The 25,401-nt window shown below is 39.7% G+C and overlaps 1 long non-coding RNA gene across 1 annotated transcript in view; it reads right to left on the bottom strand.

Annotated features, from left to right (window-relative positions):
- LOC141615239 (uncharacterized) overlaps positions 1–24,184 on the bottom strand; it is a 37,398-nt gene extending 13,214 nt beyond the window's left edge. The window contains exon 1 of the long non-coding RNA XR_012529738.1: positions 24,058–24,184. This is a non-coding gene — a long non-coding RNA (uncharacterized LOC141615239). The remainder of the gene's footprint in view (positions 1–24,057) is intronic.
- Between the last annotated feature and the right edge of the window lie 1,217 nt (positions 24,185–25,401).

The following is a 25,401-nucleotide window of genomic DNA, read 5'->3' as shown; positions in this document are numbered from 1 at the left end:
GTCCACACAAGAGCGAGGCATGTCTTCTCGAGTGGTGTGTATTTTCACTCGTACCCCAAGAACTTCTTACTAAGGTAGTAGATGGCTCTTTCTTCTTTTCCTACAGTTTGAACTAGCATGGCGCCCATGGCCGTTTCAGTTACCGTGAGATATAAACCAAGAGGTTGATCTCGTTGGGGTGGCATGAGCACTGGCGGTTTGGCTAGTATTTCCTTGATTCGGTCGAAAGCCTTCTGACAGTCATCATCCCATATTGTGTGATCTTTTTTCTTTCACTTCTTGAATTTGGGTTCGCAGATCATGGTGAGTTTCGATATGAATCGACTGATGTATTGTACCTTGCCTAGGAATCCCCTAACTTCTTTCTCTGTTTGAGGTTGCGGCATCTCGATTAAAGCTTTGATCTTTGAAGGGTCTATTTCTATACCTCGTTGGCTAACCACGTATCCCAGGAGTTTGCCAGATGTCATTCCGAATGCGCATTTCTGAGGATTGAGCCTCATGTTGTACTTTCGTAGCCTCGAGAAAAATTTTCTAAGGTTCGCAATATGTCCCTCTCTTTCCTTGGACTTGACAATCATGTCATCTAAGTATACCTCAACTTCTTTATGCATCATGTCATGTAAGAGCGTAGTTGCGGTGCGTTGGTATGTAGCTCCGGCGTTGATTAACCCGAACGGCATAACCGTGTAGCAGTAGGTTCCCCATTGAGTGACAAAGGCGGTTTTATGCATGTCCTCTAAGGCCATTTTGATCTGGTTATATCCCACGTATCCATACATGAAGGATAGCAACGCGTGATCCGCTGTATTATCCACTAATATGTTGATATGTGGTAGAGGAAAGTCGTCCTTAGGGCTTGCTTTGTTTAAGTCTTTAAAGTCAACACAAACACGGATTCTCCCATCCTTTTTGGGTACGGGTACTATGTTAGCTACCCAGTCTGAGTACTCGGAAACTTTGATGAACCCGGCTTTGAATTGTTTATCGACTTCTTCTTTGATCTTGAGAGCCCATTCTGTCCTCATTCGTCGAAGTTTCTGCTTCACGGGTTTGAACCCTGGTTTTATTGGGATTCTATGCTCTGCAATCTCTCTGTCGACGCCTGGCATATCTTTGTAGGACCAAGCAAAAACGTCTTTGTACTCGTGTAGGAGGTCTATGAAATTGGCCCTTTCGGTGGGACTCAGGGTTGTCCCTATCCGAAGTTCTTGGGGTTCTAGTTCATTTCCTATGTTGATGGGTTCGGTATATTCTATCACTGGTCCCCCTTCCCCCTCTTGTAGTATTTCTTTGGCTATGTAGGGAGGTATTTCGATTAAGTCAGGGTCTGGGTCATTCTCATCATCATCGTAAACAGAATTGCATTCAAGATAACACGAAGAGTAAGCAGAACCTGATTTATTCATATTAAGATTTGAGAAAAGTTGAAACAAAGAAGCCATCTGTTCTGTGGTCAGTGGCGGTAAAGGGACAGCAGTTGGGACATTTCCCGAACTACTGTTGCTAATCGATACTAGACTAGGAGAGACGAGGGGAGTAGGAATGACGATAGGAGGAGACTCTCTAGGAACTTCTCTAGACGTCGACTCTGACTCCGACTCTGACTCGAATTCATCATCTTCTGGTTCTCCTTTGAACATCTCTCCTTCTCCAGTAGTGAGCTTGAAGAGTCTTCCTTGATTGTTTGTCCACTTGATCGACTTTCTCCATCTTTTCTGCTAATTGGTGTTGATTTCTGTGATTAACGCGGTAGGGTTGAAGTGATCATCTTGGAGTATCATAGTAATGATCTCGTCCTGCGCGGCTCTAACAAATCGATCTTCTCCAAATAGTAGGCTCACAGGTTGTTCGTCTAGGCAAGGTGCTTGACGAGTCTTGACGGTAGGAACCGTTTCTGGAGGGATGAAGTAGCAATCGTGAATGATCTCGATTCCGGCTAACTTCCTTTCGAGATAATGCCAAGGTTCGGGAAATCCATGAAAGGGTTCTTGGTTTCCTTCCCTAACGAAGTATCCATTTAGGGTAGGGAGACAGGGTCGCATTTGGATTCCCACATTCTTACGGTTTTGAATTTGAGTGAGCGTCTCGAGAACTTCCTCTTTGGTGGGTTTGTATCCTAATCCAAAGGGTATTCTTTGTGAATTACCCTCCTTGTAGGAGGCAATGGTGCTCCTTCGGGTAGGATTCAAAGGCATTCCTGGGAATTATCCCTGGGTTTTGAGTATGTGCTTGACCACTAGGTTAGAGTATGAATTGAAGTATAATGGTGCCAATTCACTCTCTAGGACATTTATGATATGGATGCCCCCAAGCTCATGTACTGGATCTGTAAGGACTTGATTGCTTGACTTCTTTTCGATGATTGCCTTGATGGGCGACGAAGTGATCGTCACCACCTTATCATTTAGTGGGATTTTGATTTTCTGGTGAAGTGTGGATGTTATTGCTTTGGAAGCGTGAATCCAGGTTCTTCCCAAAAGTATGTTGAAGGATGCCTCAATGTCTACTATTTGGAAATTGACCTTTCGCTCAATCGGCCCTGTGGCTATGGCTAGGTCAACGAGTCCCACCACCTTTCGTCGTGAACCATCATATGCGCGAACACCTTGATTGGTAGAGGTCCAATCTGATTCTTTCATGCCTAATTTGTATGCCGTTTTCAAAGGTATGACATTGACTGCGGAGCTATCGTCTACTAAGGTCATTGTCACATTCTTCTTTAAGCAAATGACGGTGATATAAAGAGCCAAGTTATGACTAGCGCCGAAGGGTGGCAAATCCTCATCCGAGAAAGTAATAGGATTACTTAGCTTTGGTGATTCTTAGAAGACCAAGTTGACCACGTCGTCGGGTGTGGAGTTATATGCCACATTTAGTTTGGCCAAAGCTTGCAGCAAAGCTTGGCGATGTGGGAATGAGCTTGACAGTAGTTGCCAGACTGAAAGATCAGCCTTTGTGTTTTGTAGTTGCTTGAGTAGATGGTCGGTAGAGCCTTCTTCATTATCATTTGGTGTGACTACATTGGTTGGACCGTTTGTTATTGGACCATTTTGAGAAGTATTTTGGTATGGGCGCCCTGAACGAGTGAGGTGATCTACATCTTGATCTTCACAATTCCGGACTATTTCCTCACTTATTTTGACTAAGTTGTGTTGGGTGAGATACAGATCTTCGTCATCGTCATCCCATATTCTATTGATAGTAGCAAGCTCCCTCATTCTTATGATTTCAGCTTCTAATTGGATAATCTGGTCGACTAGTTGAACAACCATGGCTACTACTTCTTGCATTGTGGTGTTTTGAGAGAAAACTAGTGGTGCACATTCTTTAGGTGTGGCGTTGGGGCCACGTAAGGTTGTCACTACACTCTCTAGTTCCAAGACTTGCATATCCACACTTTTTGCCCATGCGATGAAATCAATGATGGTTGGGGAAATGATGGAGTAGTTCCCTTCATTTTCTATTGCATGAACTTTGTCTTCGACTGGGGAAATGAGATGTGAACAATCTATGGTAGATTCTTCATTTGTAATCACTAGAACTCCAAGAGGATTCTTAGTGTTGTTAGGCTTACCTCCAGGTGGTATTGGTAGGCGACCGTCTTCAATCATGTCTTGAAGCACATTTTTCAGTTTGTAGCATTTCTCTGTATTATGTCCCTTACCTCTATGGTATTCGCAGTATGAATTCTCATCCCAGAACTTGGATTTCTTTTCTGGTTCAGGCGTAGGGCCTATAGGTTGATGTTTCCCAAGTTTCATCAATCTTTTCAGAGCGTTGGAATATGTGTCCCTTAGATTTGTGAATTTCCTTGGAGGGGTACTCTTTTTAGATGGCTCAAGGAGATTAACTTCATCAGTCTTGCTAGTAGAGGTGTAAGAATGACTCGTTGAGCCTTGATATCCACGACCTATCGTTTTCAACAAGAGCCCTTTACGAAAGTCATCTTCGATCCTTGTCCCTAGTACGATCAAATCTTTGAAAGTCTTGATGTTTTGATACCTCTAATGATTTGCATAGATGGGCTTTAGGTTGTCCACAAATTTCTCCACAAGGGTAGCCTCATCCGGACGTTCAACAAGTTGAGTACTAGTCTTCCTCCACCGACTTAGGAAATCGGTGAAACCTTCTTTGTCATTTTGAGTAAGAACCTCTAAGGGGCGCATGTTGACTTGGATTTCAGCATTATCGGCATATTGTTTAGCAAACTCGATTGCGGCATCGTCCCAAGTAGCGATTTTCTTGTGATCTAGTGAATAGAACCATTGTTTTGGGATGGTGTCAAGAGATGAAGGAAAGATACTTAAGAACATCTCGGGTTTAATGCCTTTGATAGACATGTAATCCTTGAAGGCACAGATATGGTTCAAAGGATTTTCATGCCCCTTGAATTTAGGGATATCCATCATGTTGAAGTTGGTTGGCAACTTGGAACTCACAGCTTCATATTTGCGATTATTCTCCCTATAAATGTCATCCCCTTTAAGATACATCAATTGCTCCTCTAAGTATTGGAGTCGTTTCTCAGCTGCAGTCATACCCATGGGAGGGTTTTCATCCCCGAAGTCATTCACGAAGTCATAAACGATTTCACTTTCTCGAGGAGGCATCCTCATTTCCACGGCATATATTCGGCCCACAATGGTGTCAAGGCGATCATACACTTGGTCTTGAGTAACTTGGAGACGAGCTAGCGCGGTTAGGATTTGATCATTACTATCCTGGAGTTGATTGAAGTTCACGTCGCTTGTTCCAGGCATCTTGGAAACTGAATAAGAGACCGACGATGAATCAAAACACGATCGACCACTCTAGCACACTTACTTGAAAAGAAATGTTTTGACTCGTGAAGTGGGAGTGTGCCACTTGTGTCAGTGAGCTTTGAGGAAATGACAAAGTTTGAAAAATGTTGGTCCTAGACAACTTTAGTGTAGTTGTAGGAGTGGACTCGAAGTGAGGTTTTAAAATGGGTTTTGAGGCCCGAATTTTGACTCGATATTTGGACAGAGTTTCGGCTTGTTTTGCGCTAACATTAGGCCCAAGTTCGAAATTTTGTATGTTAAAGAAGGATTTTGAAATTTACAAAAAATCGTCATGGTTTTATTTAGAAAAGGGTGATCACGTATGGTACAAACAATATACAAGCATTATAACGGGATGTTGAGTGCATTTAAATAGGTTTTGGTTTAAAGGGTGGGTTGCCATACCGGACAATCAAACCCGAAGTCTTTGGAGAGGCTCGTACCAAACAGAGTAAGGCCGATTCCTAGTCCATTTCCTCAAGTAGTGAAAGTCCTTGATACAAACAAGAGTAAGTACCATGGTATGGATGATGTAACACCCCCATTTATTTAAGGGCCTGAACTAGGACTCCTCAGATAAATGACGGTGTTACCATCTCGGAAACCCGAGGCAGTAGATAACAAAGGAAAGAAACACAGTACTTTATTAAAATGTTTATAGTGAGATTACAACTGGAATTAAAACAAAGCCTCCAAAAATATGACCAAAAGATAAAGTCTGATAAAACTGCTAATAAGACTAAGGTGGGCTAGGCACTAAGTCAGTCATCCAAGCTCTCTTCCCGGCCAGCTCCCATCAGTCTCTGAAATACCTGTCAATCTGCTCCCCAATAATTGGATCATCACAGGCGTACACGAATACACAGGGTCAGCCGCGAAGCTGAGTAGGGAAAACAATGAAACAATAAAATATGATATGCATGCTCCTCCGTCACCTCCATCTCCATCTCAACTCATATCTCATATCTCATACCCCGGACAACCCAGCCATACCGATCCACGGTAGACTATATATATCGACCGTAGCCGATCCGCCATTTCCGCATGTTGAGGACACCAGGGCAAGTCCCGAGAACCCGCCACGGGCCTTATCACAACTCACATCGTATCTCAACATCGTCACTCCTACACCATCCTCCAACTCCAATGCATATGAGATGCTCAACATAAAGTAATGCAACACAATATATATATATATATAAATCACTGAACTGATAAATCATAAAATCATGCCGGTTACTCGATGTTGTGATATCATACTCAATACGATCAATTCAGTCAATCACCTTCCCATATATGAATCATAACGTAAATCAACAACCACGAATCAAGTCAACACAATTAAACAACAACGATAATAAGTCAAGTGTATTTCCCTACCTCAAAGTGCCAAACAAATCCAATTAAGCGATTCAAGCGAGTCCGAGAAAATAAAGCAACGAATCGATTATCGATCCTTCACGAATCCGTCACCTAAAACAATTATAATATTTATAATTACTAACTACTAAATATAGAAATCTCCCAAAATAGAAGCTTCCCGAAATACAATCCCGACACCAAACTTATGCCCAACTGATAACTAAAATAACCCGATTAGTATATGACCCAACTTCCCAAAATAGAAAGTTACTAAAGTAGAATTTCTTAAAATGGAAACTTTCCCGATATAGTAGTTTTTTTTCATTTTAACAAACCCGTCTCTAATTAATTAATTATTACTAATTATTATTTTATTTTAAATAACTCGGAACTAAAAACCAAAATGATAATTAAAGGATTAACGAATTATGCGATTTAAGAAAAACCCGAATCAACATTTGAACAACTCAACACCCGACTCAAAACCCGTCTTTAATTATTTTAATCAACTCGGGAATTAATTTAATTAATTAACAATACGACCGATTAACGAATTATAACGATTAAACTAATAAAAACCCGTTTCAAAACAAACACAACGCGTCCACAACCACCGTCCCTTCACTCGCATCCCCGCGCTCACACGCGCCACCTCTCCACCGTGTCAACCACCAGACCCAACACCCACTCTGACCCAGCCACCAACAACCACCACCAGCCTGGTCGACTGCAGCCGGCGAGTCGAACCAGGGCTGGAATTTGGCCTGGTTCACCGCCAAGCCTCACCAACCGCCCACTGTCCTTGACTCACCACCACCGCAACACTCACCAAACCCCTGTCAAACCACCACGGCTCTGCTCGCCGTCAGCCCACGCACCCAGAAATAGTGGCACCACCGTCTCGACCTCCCCCTAGTCCACGGTGGCGCCACCCCAAACCTACCCATCTAAACCCGTCTGAAAACCACTACATAAACCCGTTTCTACCCCCTTGTCGATGCCGCCCTTCACAGCCACCACTACCGCCTAAAACCACCTCAACAACCACCACCCCACTCGACCCTTACCACCCTACTCCCTTACCCTGCTCACACCCACCAGCAACACCTCCCTAAGCCACGAAACAACACCCAAAAACCCGACATCAATGCTAAAACAGAGGAGATGGGTTGAATGCTTACCTTTCCGCCACCACAACAGCCACCATAGCCGCCTATGAACGTCGACAACCGCCCCTAGCTCTTCCTTGCAGCACTGACGACAACCAAGCTCACTCTCTCTTTCTCTCTCTCTATGTGTGAAAAGCTGAGGTTTGGTGTTGATGAAGGAGGGAGGCGTGAGGGAGGCGGGTTGAGGGAGTAGGGTTGATAGAGATTAGGGTACTATTAAGTTTAGGGTTTAGGGTTAGGGTTAAATGGGCTGGACAGATTATTGGGCCAACTCAAATGGGTCGAGGGTAAATGGGTTGGCTCACATTTCGAATTCCGTATAAACCCGTCTCAATTAACTTAGATCGATACAACGCGAGTCAAGTAAAATAATTAACGTAATTATCGACTCAACAATGAACCCGATATAATTAGTAATATAAAATGTATAATAATTAATATATAATAATATCCATTTAATTTATTATATAATATACGGGGTATTACAGTCTCCCCCCCTTAAAATGAACTTCGTCCCGAAGTTCGCTCCCGTACTCAAACATCAGAAGGGTATTGTATATCGTATATACGGACGCCACGCATTTCTAACACGGTTAACTCACACTTTTGACACATCAATTAAACATAACAGACGCGGAATGTTACATTCTGCCCTCCTAACAATAAACTTCGTCCCGAAGTTTAACTCATCTTCACTTAACTCAACTAACTACAACTACTAACTACCTGAGAATACGAATGTATAACAACTAAATAATCATCTGAGAACACCATCATCTTCCATCTAAATTCCGATCTTGAACTCAAGTAACTCAATAACCATGGTCACACTGGACCGTAAACGTAACTCGGCACAAAGGCCCCACAACTCAATACTAGTGGCCAATCTCAATCTCAATATCAATAGTTTAACTACACTCTCCTTTTACACATCAACCAACTAACAGAAGTAGGAACAAAACATATAGAACTCATTTGCATAGGTACCCCACAACGAAACATCAACTTGATCAAAACTACAATCTACAAACAAGTGCAATATAAACATTAAGATTTTACAATCCTACCCGACTAGAAACATGGTTACGTCCTCGTAACCTCTTTTCAATTTTCGTATGCCCATGCAACAAAATCATTATCAACCACATGTGACAGGAAGGAACACATGATAAGAGATTGCGCATCAATATTAAGGTCGAAACAAGGTTTTATTAAGGGATTAACTGATTGTCAACAAGTGACATTTATTACTAGCTCATGCTTAACTTAAAAACGCTACATCAAACTAAAAGGACAACAAGAAAGGAACCATGGTTTACACGGTTTCACAACTAAACAAATTTGATGATCAATTATAGACTATGAACGAGCGAGAGCAAAATCAACAAAACAATTTAAAAACTTCTCACATTTTTAAACATATCACAGGAAACAGATCTACCACTGCTATCCCTCACAATCACATGATCTTATTGACATGTCTGTACAACCATTTACTCACTCACTGGTTTAGGTCACGAATTAGGCCGATGAATTTAAGCAATCAACAACATACTCATCATTCATATTTTAAATTATCAAAATTGTTTGCACAATATCAATTATGAAAACATATTTCCCCATAAAAGTAACAACATATGATTTATGACAACGACAACATTCTTTCCATATCCCTCATGTGTTTAACATCTTAGCAACCATATCATTCAATTGTGTCCAGCAACTTAGTATAATTCATTTTCAGCAAAACAAAGATATTGTATAAATAGTTTAAACATATACATTTGCCATCATATACTTTGTAGAACACTAGCTATGATAAAAGATTAGCAACTTGAACAATTTCTCTGATTTGCATGATTGAATAATTAGGCAACTCGTAGGCTCAATTAAATGTAGCTATAACGACTATCATTTAAACCAATGCATATCATATGAATCATCAAAGGGTTATCCTATTATAATTGTCAACATAGTTATCATAACAATCTTTATTATAATATAATTGATAGTAACGACTCGAGAATATAGATATGGCAATTGTCGTGTTATATCAAACAGTTTCCTTTATAGCACACCCATACCATTGTAAGAATCACTTTAGCATTTTATGACATCGTAATAACGAACATATTCAATAAGGAATAACAACACCGTTTATTATCATGTTATAGGTGTAGGTCCAACTGAAATAATTTATTGCGATGACGGTAATAAATATAACGATGAGCACACAACTCATATGAAAGACATTAGAACTCAGATGCATCCTACATGTGTGAACATTTAGACATACTCATTACTACCATCCATGTGTAAACATTTAGACATAATTATTATAATTATTCATGCGTGTATATTAGAACAATCAATTAACTTTTAACGCCATCAACCTACCAAGATATGACAATATAGTTTTATATTTATATATATATCCAACCACTATGCAAATATGATGCACACCCAGAGACACTACAACAGTACAACATGCCAAATGTATATAAAGTATGCAAACAACTGGACTCGTATAAACATTTCACCCTCGATTAAGAATCAAATTAAGCTATCCAATTTTACTCATGCTATGATGCCAACAATGTTATCAACTAAGTTTTAATTTTATCACTTGCTAAGATATATATAACTACTGAACATGCGTGCTACTATCGTTATATTAAGTATTATAAATTCACATTACTAAGGTTCATGAATTAATCAAACAACTGTATGAAACTCAACCTAGAACACACATTTTACAAGTCATGTTTCACGTTGTAACTTTCAAAGATCACGAATAAATAACCGTTCGATTAAAACTTGATTCATATTATTTTTATAAAACACGGAGAGTTAAAAACACAGGGGAAAAAGAATTAGGTCTAAAGCACAAGAATCTCATTTTTAAGGAATTTTACAACTCAGTTGGTCCAAACAAACATGTGACAGCAATTGGTCCAAAAATTGGGTCAGTTTGCAAAACCTATCGTTTAATATAGAGACATCAAGAATTTTTCGTGGCTTATCAATTTGAAAACATATGCAAATTTTATGATCGATGGAGTTGGAATTATGCAAAAATTATTAATACAATTTAAATGAGGATTTTTACAAAATCGTTGGTCAAAAACATCCGCACGTAAAACTTCCTAACCACAACTCACTAAAATATTTATTACTCCTAATCCGTATATCATATAAGCATGAAACTAACGCCAAATGAACACTAACTCGCGAGGCTATCCCCCATAAAATTTTCATCCATAGGCAATAGACAGAAAAGAAATGACAGTAACGTCAATTAAAGAGTAACATCAAACTAAACGAGTTTCAGCACTATGTCGTTCATTTTCTATGTTCCAAACTCTTACAACCATACTATCGATACTAACCCATCCTGACTTAAATCTCACCATGTACTTACGTAAACATCTACCCCATAGAATCCCTTCGCATCTCGATCTACTCCGTACATCTAAATCACGATTGCTATGACTATAAACATGCAATTCAACAGTGTTTCTAATTACTATCACAAGACTATACTAGCATGGCTTTGGGATCACATAACCGCATATTACTAGACATAATAGTACTATCAGCACATCATTCAACATCCACCTAGGTAACTATCATCGACTCGCAATTATTTTCATGCTCACGACTAGCACAACACTTCATTGATTATTAACCTGAACTCGAAATTTTATTTCTCATTTCCACAACATTATATGATCACGTCATCATTCATACAAAATACTTACCGTAGCGTTGTCCTGCAGAATGGTTAGAATATATGGGTCTTAAGGTATACATCAACTCGATTATGCAATAATCAATGTATCAATCAGTTAACACTTAGGCAACGATATATGAATTTCATGCTCAACCTCAAGCAGCTTTTCTACCCTTTCTCTCATATACACTCAGGGTTTCCGGGTCAAACTGAGAGGGCCGCTGGTTCGGTGTGAGGGGGCCCCTAACTCATACCTTACCTTAGTGTGCTCCTAACAGTTCTATCCCGGAGTTCATTTTATTTAGACTCTTCCTATGTTCATTGGGTTCATTGGTTTAGGCCTGAGGATCGTTCGCTCTGATACCACTTTGTAACACCCCCATTTATTTAAGGGCCTGAACTAGGACTCCTCAGATAAATGACGGTATTACCATCTTGGAAACCCGAGGCAGTAGATAACAAAGAAAAGAAACACAGTACTTTATTAAAATGTTTATAGTGAGATTACAACTGGAATTAAAACAAAGCCTCCAAAAATATGACCAAAAGATAAAGTCTGATAAAACTACTAATAAGACTAAGGTGGGCTAGGCACTAAGTCAGTCATCCAAGCTCTCTTCCCGGCCAGCTCCCATCAGTCTATGAAATACCTGTCAATCTGCTCCCCAATAATTGGATCATCACAGGCGTACACGAATACACAGGGTCAGCCGCGAATCTGAGTAGGGAAAACAATGAAACAATAAAATATGATATGCATGCTCCTCCGTCACCTCCATCTCCATATCAACTCATATCTCATATCTCATACCCCGGACAACCCAGCCATACCGATCCCCGGTAGACTATATATATCGACCGTAGCCGATCTACCAGCTCGCAGCTGAGGACACCAGGGCAAGTCCTGCAGAACCCGCCTGGGCCTTATCACAACTCACATCGTATCTCAACATCGTCACTCCTACACCATCCTCCAACTCCAATGCATATGAGATGCTCAACATAAAGTAATGCAACACAATATATATATATATATATATATATATAAATCACTAAACTGATAAATCATAAAATCATGCCGGTTACTCGATGTTGTGATATCTTACTCAATACGATCAATTCAGTCAATCACCTTCCCATATATGAATCATAACGTAAATCAACAAACACGAATCAAGTCAACACAATTAAACAACAACGATAATAAGTCAAGTGTATTTCCCTACCTCAAAGTGCCAGCAAATCCAATTAAGCAGTTCAAGCAGTCCAGAAAATAAAGCAACGAATCTGATTATCGATCCTTCATGAATCCGTCACCTAAAACAATTATAATATTTATAATTACTAACTACTAAATATAGAAATCTCCCAAAATAGAAGCTTCCCGAAATACAATCCCGACACCAAACTTATGCCCAACTGATAACTAAAATAACCCGATTAGTATATGACCCAACTTCCCAAAATAGAAAGTTACTAAAGTAGAATTTCTTAAAATGGAAACTTTCCCGATATAGTAGCTTTTTTTCATTTTAACAAACCCGTCTCTAATTAATTAATTATTACTAATTATTATTTTATTTTAAATAACTCGGAACTAAAAACCAAAATGATAATTAAAGGATTAACGAATAATGCGATTTAAGAAAAACCCGAATCAACATTTGAACAACTCAACACCCGACTCAAAACCCGTCTTTAATTATTTTAATCAACTCGGGAATTAATTTAATTAATTAACAATACGACCGATTAACAAATTATAACGATTAAACTAATAAAAACCCGTTTCAAAACAAACACAACGCGTCCACAACCACCGTCCCTTCACTCGCATCCCCGCGCTCACACGCGCCACCTCTCCACCGTGTCAACCACCAGACCCAACACCCACTCTGACCCAGCCACCAACAACCACCACCAGCCTGGTCGACTGCCGCCGGCGAGTCGAACCAGGGCTGGAATTTGGCCTGGTTCACCGCCAAGCCTCACCAACCGCCCACTGTCCTTGACTCACCACCACCGCAACACTCACCAAACCCCTGTCAAACCACCACGGCTCTGCTCGCCGTCAGCCCACGCACCCAGAAACAGTGGCACCACCGTCTCGACCTCCCCCAAGTCCACGGTGGCGCCACCCCAAACCTACCTATCTAAACCCGTCTGAAAACCACTACATAAACCCGTTTCTACCCCCTTGTCGATGCCGCCCTTCACAGCCACCACTACCGCCTAAAACCACCTCAATAACCACCACCCCCCTCGACCCTTACCACCCTACTCCCTTACCCTGCTGACGCCCACCAGCAACACCTCCCTAAGCCACGAAACAACACCCAAAAACCCGACATCAATGCTAAAACAGAGGAGATGGGTTGAATGCTTACCTTTCCGCCACCACAACAGCCACCATAGCCGCCTATGAACGTCGACAACCGCCCCTAGCTCTTCCTTGCAGCACTGACGACAACCAAGCTCACTCTCTCTCTCTCTCTCTCTCTCTCTCTCTCTATGTGTGAAAAGCTGAGGTTTGGTGTTGATGAAGGAGGGAGGCGTGAGGGAGGCGGGTTGAGGGAGTAGGGTTGATAGAGATTAGGGTACTATTAGGTTTAGGGTTTAGGGTTAGGGTTAAATGGGCTGGACAGATTATTGGGCCAACTCAAATGGGTCGAGGGTAAATGGGTTGGCTCATATTTCGAATTCCGTATAAACCCGTCTCAATTAACTTAGATCGATACAACGCGAGTCAAGTAAAATAATTAACGTAATTATCGACTCAACAATGAACCCGATATAATTAGTAATATAAAATGTATAATAATTAATATTTAATAATATCCATTTAATTTATTATATAAAATACGGGGTATTACAGATGACATCAATCGCTATCCATCCTTAGGCCCAAATAAGAATTAGGATCGTTTAGACGGGACGATTGGTCGAATGGGTTGGATTGGGCCTAGGAAGGCCGAATGAAACGATCTAGGAAGACCGAGTTATGAAAACCGACAATTGTCTTGTACAAACTATTCCCTAACCTTGTTCAAGTTTCACCCTTTTGGCTACACGTAAGTGTATTATCCCCAGCGGAGTCGCCAAACTGTGGACAATGGGCTACGGGGGCGCTTGGGAAACAAGCGTTTGCATTTGTGGAGTCGCCACCAATTTATTGTGGAAAATTGGAAACCGTTCGAATACCTCGTGCCATGTCAAGACACAAAGTAGTGACATGAACACCAAGAACTCGTTACCCTTAGCATTCTATGTCTAGAATGACTCTCGTGGATGCCAATGAACACGGATGTTCACAGAGATCTGGAGTAAAGGGTGAGGGTACGTATTAGGAAGCTCTTTTGATCGAACATCTAATTCCGCCCGCCTCGATAGAGGCCTCTACTAATGATTAGGGAAAATCGTCTATACTTGATATATTGTCGATTATATGCATGCAATGCAACATCCATTAAATTAATCCTAGCATGTGAAGAATTAGACTAAGTCGGTGAACACGTAATTTAACATACAATTGGGTCAAAGTTGAGATTTAGGATCGATTACATGTGAAGGCATACAACTGATACAAGACAAGAAAAATGAATACAACAAAGAAAATTACAATAATTACATTGGATTAATGATTTATGTCGAAAATACATCTAAAACGGATAATTTGGAAAAGAAATAATAAACAAATTAACGAACAGAAATTAGGCGATAATACGAATAATAGTTAGCTAATTACGTAATTAAAACTAGGTCAAGGCAAAACGGGAGTTCAGAGACAGAAATCAACCAGGAACAGGCGCATCAGTGAGCGCCCTCTGGAAGAGGCGCAGCAGTTACTGCGTATGTTCCTTGGCTTAGTTCTGGTTGTGAAGCCGGAATTGCAAGTCGTTAATATTCGTTGGTGATTTTAATGATCGATTAATAATATTTGACTCGGATGGAAGTGATTAGCATATTGTTTACAGGCGATTAACGGTCATGAAAGCGATAAACATGGATGAAACTAATTAGGACGAATTATTACAAGATTAAAAAGGATAATTAACAAATTAATGAACTAAACAAATTTGTTAGGTTAAATACGATGAATTAATGATGGACTAATGATGGATATGATAATAAACAAGTGAGAATATATCAAAGATCGAATCCCAGAAACCCAACATGAATGAATCGAATTTCTACAACCCGGATTGACTTTAATGACAAAAACCCGCAAATATTAATTACTTGGGATTTAAGTCGAGAATTAACGACGGATTAATTATGAAGAATTATGAATTACAGGTTAACATTATCATGCTTAAATTGTCGTGTTAACGAAACAATGAACATTCGAAAACAAAGTGAAAAACAAAAGGACGGACAAAAGACGAAGGAAGAAGAAAGGAAGCAGGAACTGCGGCAGCCTCACGAAGAGGCGCAGCAGGTACTGCGTCCGTTCGAAGAGGCGCAGCAGTTGCTGCATCCTTTCTCGACGGTTGTCCTCTGATAATCCGTAAAAAAAGGTTGTAAACAAAGGGTTTTAGAAATCGGTTTTAATTGTATTTTCGACATAAATCTTACAATATGATTACAAAAGATGAAGAACAATAAATAAAAGAGAGATTTACACCCTCAGACTTACATGTTTGACGAAACGAGATGAACTAAGTTTACGATTAGTGATGCTCGACTCGAATGTAACGAAAGTGCCCTCGTAAGACGAAAACGATTAAGATTGATTAAAGTTGATTATGGTGGAGTTGGTCAAATTGGCCGGTCATGCAAAACGAGGCTGGTACTCAGAAAGATCCGAGCTTACATGGTCGAAAGTTCAAGCACGTAGGCGCCAAAAAGTAAGAACGTGGTCTAGAATGCAAAGGGAGAAGAGAAGGGCGGACACTCGCGTGAGAAATATGTGAGACCGAAGGTCTCTATTTATACTAATCACGTGGAGGAAGTAGGGTTTTTCGGAGAAACTTTGGAAGTGAATCTCGAAAAGATATGAAAAGATACGAAAAATACGCTGAAAAGGACTTGGGAAGAGGCGCAGCAGGTACTGCGTCTCTTGGAAGAGGCACAACACCTGCTGCGTTTATTCTCAAGTGGTTTCCTCCTGCGGAAGAAAGATTTCCATGTTTAGTTTATGGAATGACGGAATAATTTGGTTTTCCTTAATATTTTGTATGAATATTACGGGAAATTGTTTACCAAAGACTAAAAGATTTATAAAATATGGAATAGAAATATCCGGAACATTCCAGAACATTCCGACTCGGCATTTTAATGGTTATCAGAAAATGAAGACAGTTTTAGGCCCGGACTCCAAATGTACTCTAATTACTGCCAAAATGACCGTATCGGTATGTGGATGACATTTAAGAGGTAGACATAAATGTTTGAGCGATCACTTGACGATAAACTTATGAACTGTCACAAATTGTTCCGCGTACCAAACATGCGGCCCAATTATCACCGGGTGGTTTGCGGGAGGTGCATAAATGAGGTATCTACAATCTATTTCAACAGCTCAGAGGAATCCAGGGTAGAATTTTACAAACACAGAGAATGTAATACTACAGTTTTATGAGTCTATGGGTACTCTATCGAGTGGGCCTTACTCTGTCGAGTAAGGGTGTTTTGATTTTAGAAACAGTAGTCTGCCTGTAGGGTACTCGATCGAGTAGCCTTGGCACTCGATCGAGTAAGTGGCACTCGATCGAGTACGAGACTTACTCGATCGAGTAAGTGGGTTTACGGGTGATATTTGACGGGTTTTATTAATAATGCGGGAATGATATATAAGGCTTCCGTCACTTTTCTCAAAACACTTTTACAATCTAAAAACCTTCAAGAGAAGATTAGAAGTTATGTTGAATCATCCCCGCCGCATTATTAGCAAATCCCAGAGCTAGAGGTGTCGGATCTTGTCGTTCTTTATACCCTTGTGATCCTTGCGTCGAGGTTAAGCTCTACATATCTTTTTTATATCGTTTGGTTAATTTTGGTTAAACCCTAATTTGGGGATTTGGGGGTTTTTATGATTATATGATTACGGTAGTGATAATATATGTGTATGTTTAGGAGGAGGCTTTGTTGAGGAGAGATTCTGAGTCAGCTGTGTGATCGTCTGATTTCGTGTTTGCATTCCAGGTAGGGTTTCCCTACTCAGTATTAGTCATATAATGTGTTGGTTGTTGGTCGTGATTGTTGTATAATATCATACTCGTATTGTGACGGTTGTTGGAATTGGTTACTATTGATAGTTGTGATTGATTGTATCTGTCTATGATCTTCGGGGTGCGTCCCTGGCTGAGTGGAGTCACTTGCGGGAGTGGCTTCGCGCCCATTATTCGCCTTATGTGGAACCCGCCACAGAAGGGATGTGCACATTAATGGATTTGGGTTTATCGCTCTATGGTATGAGCGGGGTTTAGGCGGGAACGGCTGCGGTCCCCCCACTGGCGGTGTGAAGTTACCTGTTGCGATGGGTACTCTGGCAGGACTACACACTTTAGTGTGTAGTCAGTGGTGAGGAGTTGATTGTGGAGTTTGGGTTATGTGACGATTGAGATGTGTTGGTTTCTGCTTTATAGTAATTATATATGATTGTGTGATTAGTACTGACCCCGTTTAAATGTTTTGAAAAACTGTGGTGATCCATTTGGGGATGGTGAACAGTTGTTGAGCAGGTATGAGTCGAGACATATGGGCTAGCTGGGATGCGTCACCACGAGATGATAGAGTCTTCCGCTGTAGTTTGAGTAGTTTGTCAGACATTTTGTTTAGTTGTTAGACATTTGGTTTAAGAGCATGTAACCGTATTTTATCAGTTGGTTTTGGATTGTATTCACTAAACTTTATACTATTTAAATGTTGTTTCGTTATTGTCTTTTGATTATCATTGCCTCGGGAAACCGAGATGGTGACATCATTATACCTGAGTGGTCCTGGTAAGGCACTTGGAGTATGGGGGTGTCACAAAGTGGTATCATAGCGACGATTCTGAAACATGTAACCAATGAACCTAATGAAAATAGGGAGTCAAATTAAGATGAACCCGGGGTAGAAGTTGTAGGAGCTAATGCAAAGGCTTGGGAGACGTCCTAAAGTCGCGAACTCGCCCTACAATTTTGAACCGGTCACATGGGATATGAGTCGGGATCGCTATGTGTTTACCTTGTGTGTTGTATATCTTTATAGTAAGCTGTTGTATGAATCGATGGATGCATGCATGTGGAGGATGTGAGATGTGTAGTGAAGGATAATGATGATATGATTATGTATGTTGTTGGTTGAATATATGAATGGCATGGTGGATGATTTATGATCTGGCATAATAAGGAACATGTGATTAGGAATGTTGTGTCGTATACGTATATGGTGGTTGCGTAAAGTCATAAATGAAGTTATATATTTGTTTTCTACTGTTTCATATGCACATGTTGGATGAATTAATTGGAAAATATAGAGTGACAATTGCATGGGAATATGAATTTCTTAATTAAGAATATGTTTATGTGACGAAGTGGGTTTGTGATATATAGTAACATGGAAATAGGATTTGTAATGTATGAGTATGTTTTATTTTACAAAAAGTTATAAAGTTAAAGTATGTGGTAGTACATGATTGATAAGTTGAATGATGTATGTGCATAATGGATGTTGTTGCTTGGCTTTGAAGATAGTAACATGCGGTTAATAATTCTGATTTTATGAGTATTGAGTTGTTTTTGTCTACCTTGTTGATCTTTAAGTTGTTTGAAAAAGAACTACCAAATAGTTATGTCGTCTGATTACAGCAAAGTTGTCTTTGAACTGTTATAACTTGAGATGTATATATGATTTCGATGTGATTACAATTGGAGGTGATAGCTTGTTCTTCTACGATTCTAAAGATAGGTCACACGCCCAAAACGACCAAGAAACGAGTGAATTATGACCGTTTTACGAAAATTGGACAGTGCTGAGAAATGCGTAGGGTACTCGATCGAGTTCACCTCTTGTTACTCAATCGAGTAGCCCTTACTCGATCGATTAGCCCTGGTAATTTTTTTTACGTGCTTCTGACCTTCACCTACTCGATCGAGTAACTCACTCACTCGATCGAGTGGCCTGTACTCTATCTAGTGACCCCTGTTTTGAGTCATATGCTTATCTTTTGACTTCGTTGCATATTATGTTTAATTCAAAGGTGTTATATTGTTTCTTTATGCATTGTTTTACGTATATGTTGGTCCTGATGCGTAAGTTACCTAATCTTGTGATGTAAGGAGTGACACATATGGTGAGTATGAGTTCGGAGGGGAGGACATGAGTTATATGTGGTCGTGGTAGATAGTGGGAAAAAAAAAAGATCGGTATGGCTTATTGAGGCATGGAGCATGTTTTGAGAAATGGGATGAGTGATATGATTGTGTTGAGTAATATAAAAGTAATGGAATATGGGCAAGGAATGATATGAGTCTAAGGAACGTGAGAATGAAAAGATTGAAAGAAAGGATGTGGATAGTAGCAACTTGAGATGTTGAAGGAACTATGGAGAGAGATGGTTAGGAATCGTGTGAGTTAAGAATATATGTAGGGAAAGATCGTTGTAGAGGGATGGAGAAGAGTGGTATATAGTGAATTTAGTGGAAACATGTCGCGACATGGATTTGCAGATAGTGAGTGAGTTTGGTAATTTGTATTGTCAAGAGGTGAAACTAATGTGTGACTTCCTTGGGCACATAACGGTATGAAATGAGTTTTGGGATAAAAAAAAAAGAAAAAAAAAAAAAGATTGGAGATCAGTGTGAGTAATAACATGAGATGATCTGGACTGATTTGTGATAAGTGTGAGTAATAGCAGGATAAAAAAAAGGTCGATGGTAAGAAAGATTGAGATGGTACTAATATGAAATAATGGAATTTGAGTTTTGGAGCAATGAGAAGGTAACCGGGGCACTAAAGAGTTAGGTAGAAGTAATAAGGAGTTGAATGGTTAATTGCTTTGGTTGGGTGTAAAAAGAAAAGAAAGAGGGGAGTCAAACTAGGAAAATGTTCACCGGAGTTATGTGATATAAAAGTAAGGAATCGTCGAGATGTATGATACTATCATGAGGATTTGAGTTAACAGTTACATAGTAGTTTCAGGACGACATGATAATCATGAGTTTCGAGGAATTAAGTAAAGTAAAAGTTGGGTAAAGAATTTGCACGATATGAGATTTTGGTGGTGAGTCGGATGACTATACAATTAAGGATGGAATTGGAAATAGTGTTGAGGTGATTTTTGTTGATGTATTTGATGTTCGTTATTTGGGATAATAACCAAAGATAGGAAAGAAACTGTGATGTTTAGGGAAGAGTGTAAGAGGCTTGATGTCCGAACGATGATAGAGTTGAGGGGTTGTCACTAATGGTTAAGAGTGATGATAAATAGGAAAAATGGCCATTCTAAAGGGGTTGATTTTGTAGAGACACGATTGATGTGTACGGTTGTGAGGAAGTATGAGGTGTGGTCTTAGGAGGCGGTTGCTACTAGTTGAGTATTAGTTGAATGGTTATTCTTGGTAGGAGGTGATGGTTATGCGAAGTGGGAAATATGTTATGAGGGGCATATGAGTTAAGCTCGGGCGACAAGTAACCTTTATTGAGTGGTAACTTACGTGATCAGGATTGACTAGTTGGATATGATTATGGGTCTAAGATGTATATAAATGTTTGTGTGAGGTTATGACCTCACGAGAAGCGGTATGGTGTGATAGTTATAATGTTGTTATCTGAATGTTCTGTAATATATATTGGATACGGTAACTTATTGGAATGATGATCAAAAGTGATAGTTTGAGTGGTCTGGCATTACTAGTTATACTTGCATGTGTTTTCATGATATATGTTTATTCCGTGAAACGGTATGGATGGTATTCATGAGATTCTTGTCTGTTTATTCCGTATAATATATTGTGTTGTGATCTAGTAAAGCAGTCTTGAGTAAGTTTTATTGTCCGGAAAGTTATTCTGATTCAGTGTTTATGGGAATTGTATGTTGTTGTGATGTCTATCGATGTGGTTGTTGTGCCTCGGGTGATGATCCGGCACGGTACTTAGTCTTGTGATGCGGGTGTTTTCGCACTAAGGTGTGGCTGTTGGTGTCGGTGTTGCGATGCTGTCACCGGTTGTGGTGGAGTAGGTGGGATGATTATGATATGAGTTCTCAAAAGTACATACCAGTCATACATAGATTGTTGTTTGTTTTGCTATTGCTTCCTGAGAGTTTTAGTTTGTACAGATAGGCAGTTGTTTTGTTTATTGATGTTTCTTACCAGTTTCAGTTTGGGAATGAGGTTACAGTATGATATAAAAGAGAGTTGGGTATGTTTTTATTGTTGTCATGGCATAGTAATATTCTGTTAATGGGACACAGTTGTGAGAAGTTGTTATAGTAATTTTGATCTTGTTTTAAGATGAGGAATCGGTAGACATAGTCATGGCAGGTGATTTGTGGAACATGTATTGTACTGATATGGACGCTACAGGTGGTTCATAATCAGATTTTGGGACAGTGAGTGTAGGGTGTTGGGAATTAGTGTCATGTTAAGTTATGTATGAGTTTTGCGGTAATGAAAGAAAAGAACTTGAGGATCTAGTGTGAGTGTATGTAATAATTGTGGATCGTGAATTATGAGTATGGAGATAGGTGCAGGTATAGAGGATTATGTCGTTTTGGCAGTAATAGGGAACAATTGAAGTTTTGGTTAAGCTAAAGATTTTGAGGTATAGGTTAGGTGGTCTGACGAGTGAATTGAAGTATGAGAATTGTTTAAGTAAGGGAGCTTAAGATATATGCATGGCGAGTGTTTAGATTATAGGTGGTTATCTTTGACATGCGGTGGTGATGAGGATAATGAGAAGATATAGCTAGGATTTAATATTAGTGAGTTACGAGGACGTAACATTTATCTTAAGAGCAGTAGGATGCGACAAAGAGAGTTTGATGGTTGTAGATGTTGTAGTATATTTGGAAGTTTGAGTCTTAATGGAGAATAAAGGATCGTTTTCTGTTGTGGTTGATTTTGTTAAAGGTCATGACCGTGCTTGTAGTAGTGTGATGTCTAGGAGTGCGAGAATATTTCAATAGTGTTGACAGTTGAATGATGATGATTATGAGTTCGATAGTTTTGACAGTTGGAAGATGATTTTATGAGTGTGAGTAAACTTCGAGGACGAAGTTCCTTTAAGGGTGGTAGAATGTAACATTCCGTTTGATGTTATGAATATCTTGTTATTGGATTTGCTAGTGGATGATATTACGGAGCTAGCAGCGTTTGTGGACGGTAGTTGGTAGTGTATGGAGTTAGTGCCGAGAGAGATATAATGGAGTTGATACGATATCATGAGTCATGTTGTGGAGGTAGACATAGTTGGTGGAGTAGTGTTACGAGTTTGTGTTTTATAGGTTGGGGTTTCGTTTCGAGTTCTTAGTTGCGTTGTTGTGTCTTGGTCGAGTTTGTATGTTTGTTTGGAGTATGGGTTGAACTTCGGGGACGAAGTTCTTTTTAAGGAGGGAAGACTGTAATACTACGGTTTTATGAGTCTATGGGTACTCTATCGAGTGGGCCTTACTCTTTTGAGTAAGGGTGTTTTGATTTTAGATACAGTAATCTGCCTGTAGGGTACTCGATCGAGTAGCCTTGGCACTCGATCGAGTAAGTGGCACTCGATCGAGTACGAGACTTACTCGATCGAGTAAGTGGGTTTACGGGTGATATTTGACGGGTTTTATTAATAATGCGGGAATGATATATAAGGCTTCCGTCACTTTTCTCAAAACACTTTTACAATCTAAAAACCTTCAAGAGAAGATTAGAAGTTACGTTGAATCATCCTCGCCGCATTATTAGCAAATCTCGGAGCTAGAGGTGTCGGATCTTGTCGTTCTTTATACCCTTGTGATCCTTGCGTCGAGGGTAAGCTCTACATATATTTTTTATATCGTTTGGTTAATTTTGGTTAAACCCTAATTTGGGGATTTGGGGGTTTTTATGATTATATGGTTACGGTAGTGATAATATATGTGTATGTTTAGGAGGAGGCTTTGTTGAGGAGAGATTCTGAGTCAGCTGTGTGATCGTCTGATTTCGTGTTTGCATTCCAGGTAGGGTTTTCCTACTCAGTATTAGTCACATAATGTGTTGGTTGTTGGTCGTGATTGTTGTATAATATCATACTCGTATTGTGACGATTGTTGGAATTGGTTACTGTTGATAGTTGTGATTGATTGTATCTGTCTATGATCTTCGGGGTGCGTTTCTGGCTGAGTAGAGTCACTTGCAGGAGTGGCTTCACGCCCATTATTCGCCTTCTGTGGAACCCGCCACAGAAGGGATGTGCACATTAATGGATTTGGGTTTATCGCTCTATGGTATGAGCGGGGCTTAGGTGGGAACGGCTGCGGTCCCCCACTGACGGTGTGGAGTAACCTGTTGTGATGGGTACTCTGGCAAGACTACACACTTTAGTGTGTAGTCAGTGGCGAGGAGTTGATTGTGGAGTTTGGGTTATGTGACGATTGAGATGTGTTGGTTTCTGCTTTATAGTAATTATATATGATTGTGTGATTAGTACTGACCTCGTTTAAATGTTTTGAAAAACTGTGGTGATCCATTCGGGGATGGTGAGTAGTTGTTGAGCACGTATGAGTCGAGACATATGGGCTAGCTGGGATGCATCACCACGAGATGATAGAGTCTTCCGCTGTAGTTTGAGTAGTTTGTCAGACATTTTGTTTAGTTGTTAGACATTTGGTTTAAAAGCATGTAACCGTATTTTATCAGTTGGTTTTGGATTGTATTCACTAAACTTTATATTATTTAAATGTTGTTTCTTTATTGTCTTTTGATTATCATTGCCTCGTGAAACCGAGATGGTGACATCGTTATACCTGAGTGGTCCTAGTAAGACACTTGGAGTATGGGGGTATCACAGAGAATAGGCAACCACAAATGATACTTACCATTCCATAGTCGGTGACAATCATGATATGTAATCTGTGGGAGTAACATCATATCTGCAAATGGCAAGACGTTCTAGAATTATTTTCTGGACAAAATTTTGTGTCCTCATTTGATCCCATCACCAGGTTAATGTGAGTGTATGTACAACTAAGCCTATAGCTGACCAGCCTACACAACAATCCTTGACAAAGAAATTGGAAATTCATCAAAGTTAGGGCTTGATTTTCCCCAAATATTCAACAATTTCATCAAATCAAAATTAATTAAGCACAAGGTAACATTAGTTTAACAATAAATTACATTTGGAATGAAATTGATAAAGAAATTAGAAAAAACAAAAAGTAAAGAAGACAGAAACCCTTTGAAAATAGCGAGGCCGACGCTTGGAGGTAGAAAGAGTGAACATGGGAGATTAGTGTCCACGCTGGTGGCGTTGGTGAGTTTGCGACTAGGATCTTTGACGAGTACGCTTGTGGCGTTGATCGAGAAGTAGCAATAATCTCAACTACCCATCATCAAAAATCACAAACCTAGAAAAAAATTAACAACAATAACAAACATATACACCATTATACAGAAATTTGAAACCCCTAATGAATCCATTTCCCAAATCCTCAACTCTACATTTAAATTATAATTAGAAAAGTACTAGTATTAGGAGTTATACCTACTACATACCGCTGGTCATCGATGGTAGTGAAGAAGGCAAACCTGGTGCGACGGCGAGGACGAATCATTCACCAATGTGGTGATCATTGCTTCCTGCTGGATGCTTGCTTATGACTATCTCATCGCCATTCTAGAACAAATCAGCATGACTATGAAGCGGAATAACATGATAAAATCAATCAAAGTAAGAAAATAGGGTTTATAATTTTGGGGAAATCCGAAACCTTTATTGTGAAACTATAGAGTTAACACCACTCACCATGAATGGCATGTATTTTCACACAAAAACAACCAAATTTATCAAAATTCAGGTGAGCTCTCATATTTTCATAGTCCAAAATCGAATCAAGCAAGGCAAAGAATCGAAAAAGGTAAATAGAAGGTTCACCCAACATCATGATCCTCTACTTCCTCTAACCTGCTACTGCTGCTCATCCAACACTACCTTCGTCCATGCTCTGTTTTTGGAGACTTCCAGGATGGATCTTCCACATCACTTTGTAACAAACTCCAGCTCATGACAGCATGTAATTAGTTTGTTACAACCTGTAATTAGTTTGTTACAGATATTTGTACAGAGTAGACAATGTATATAAATAGGTTTATTCATTGTGATGTAAGATAAGTTTTGTTAATAAAATTCTCACAAATTCTATTTACTCAAGTTCTTCATT

This window comes from Silene latifolia, chromosome 11, assembly GCF_048544455.1.
Source record: "Silene latifolia isolate original U9 population chromosome 11, ASM4854445v1, whole genome shotgun sequence".
Classification (NCBI taxonomy): domain Eukaryota; kingdom Viridiplantae; phylum Streptophyta; class Magnoliopsida; order Caryophyllales; family Caryophyllaceae; genus Silene; species Silene latifolia.
Note: the sequence above shows the minus strand (reverse complement) of the source record. Positions and strands in the feature narration are given on the sequence as shown.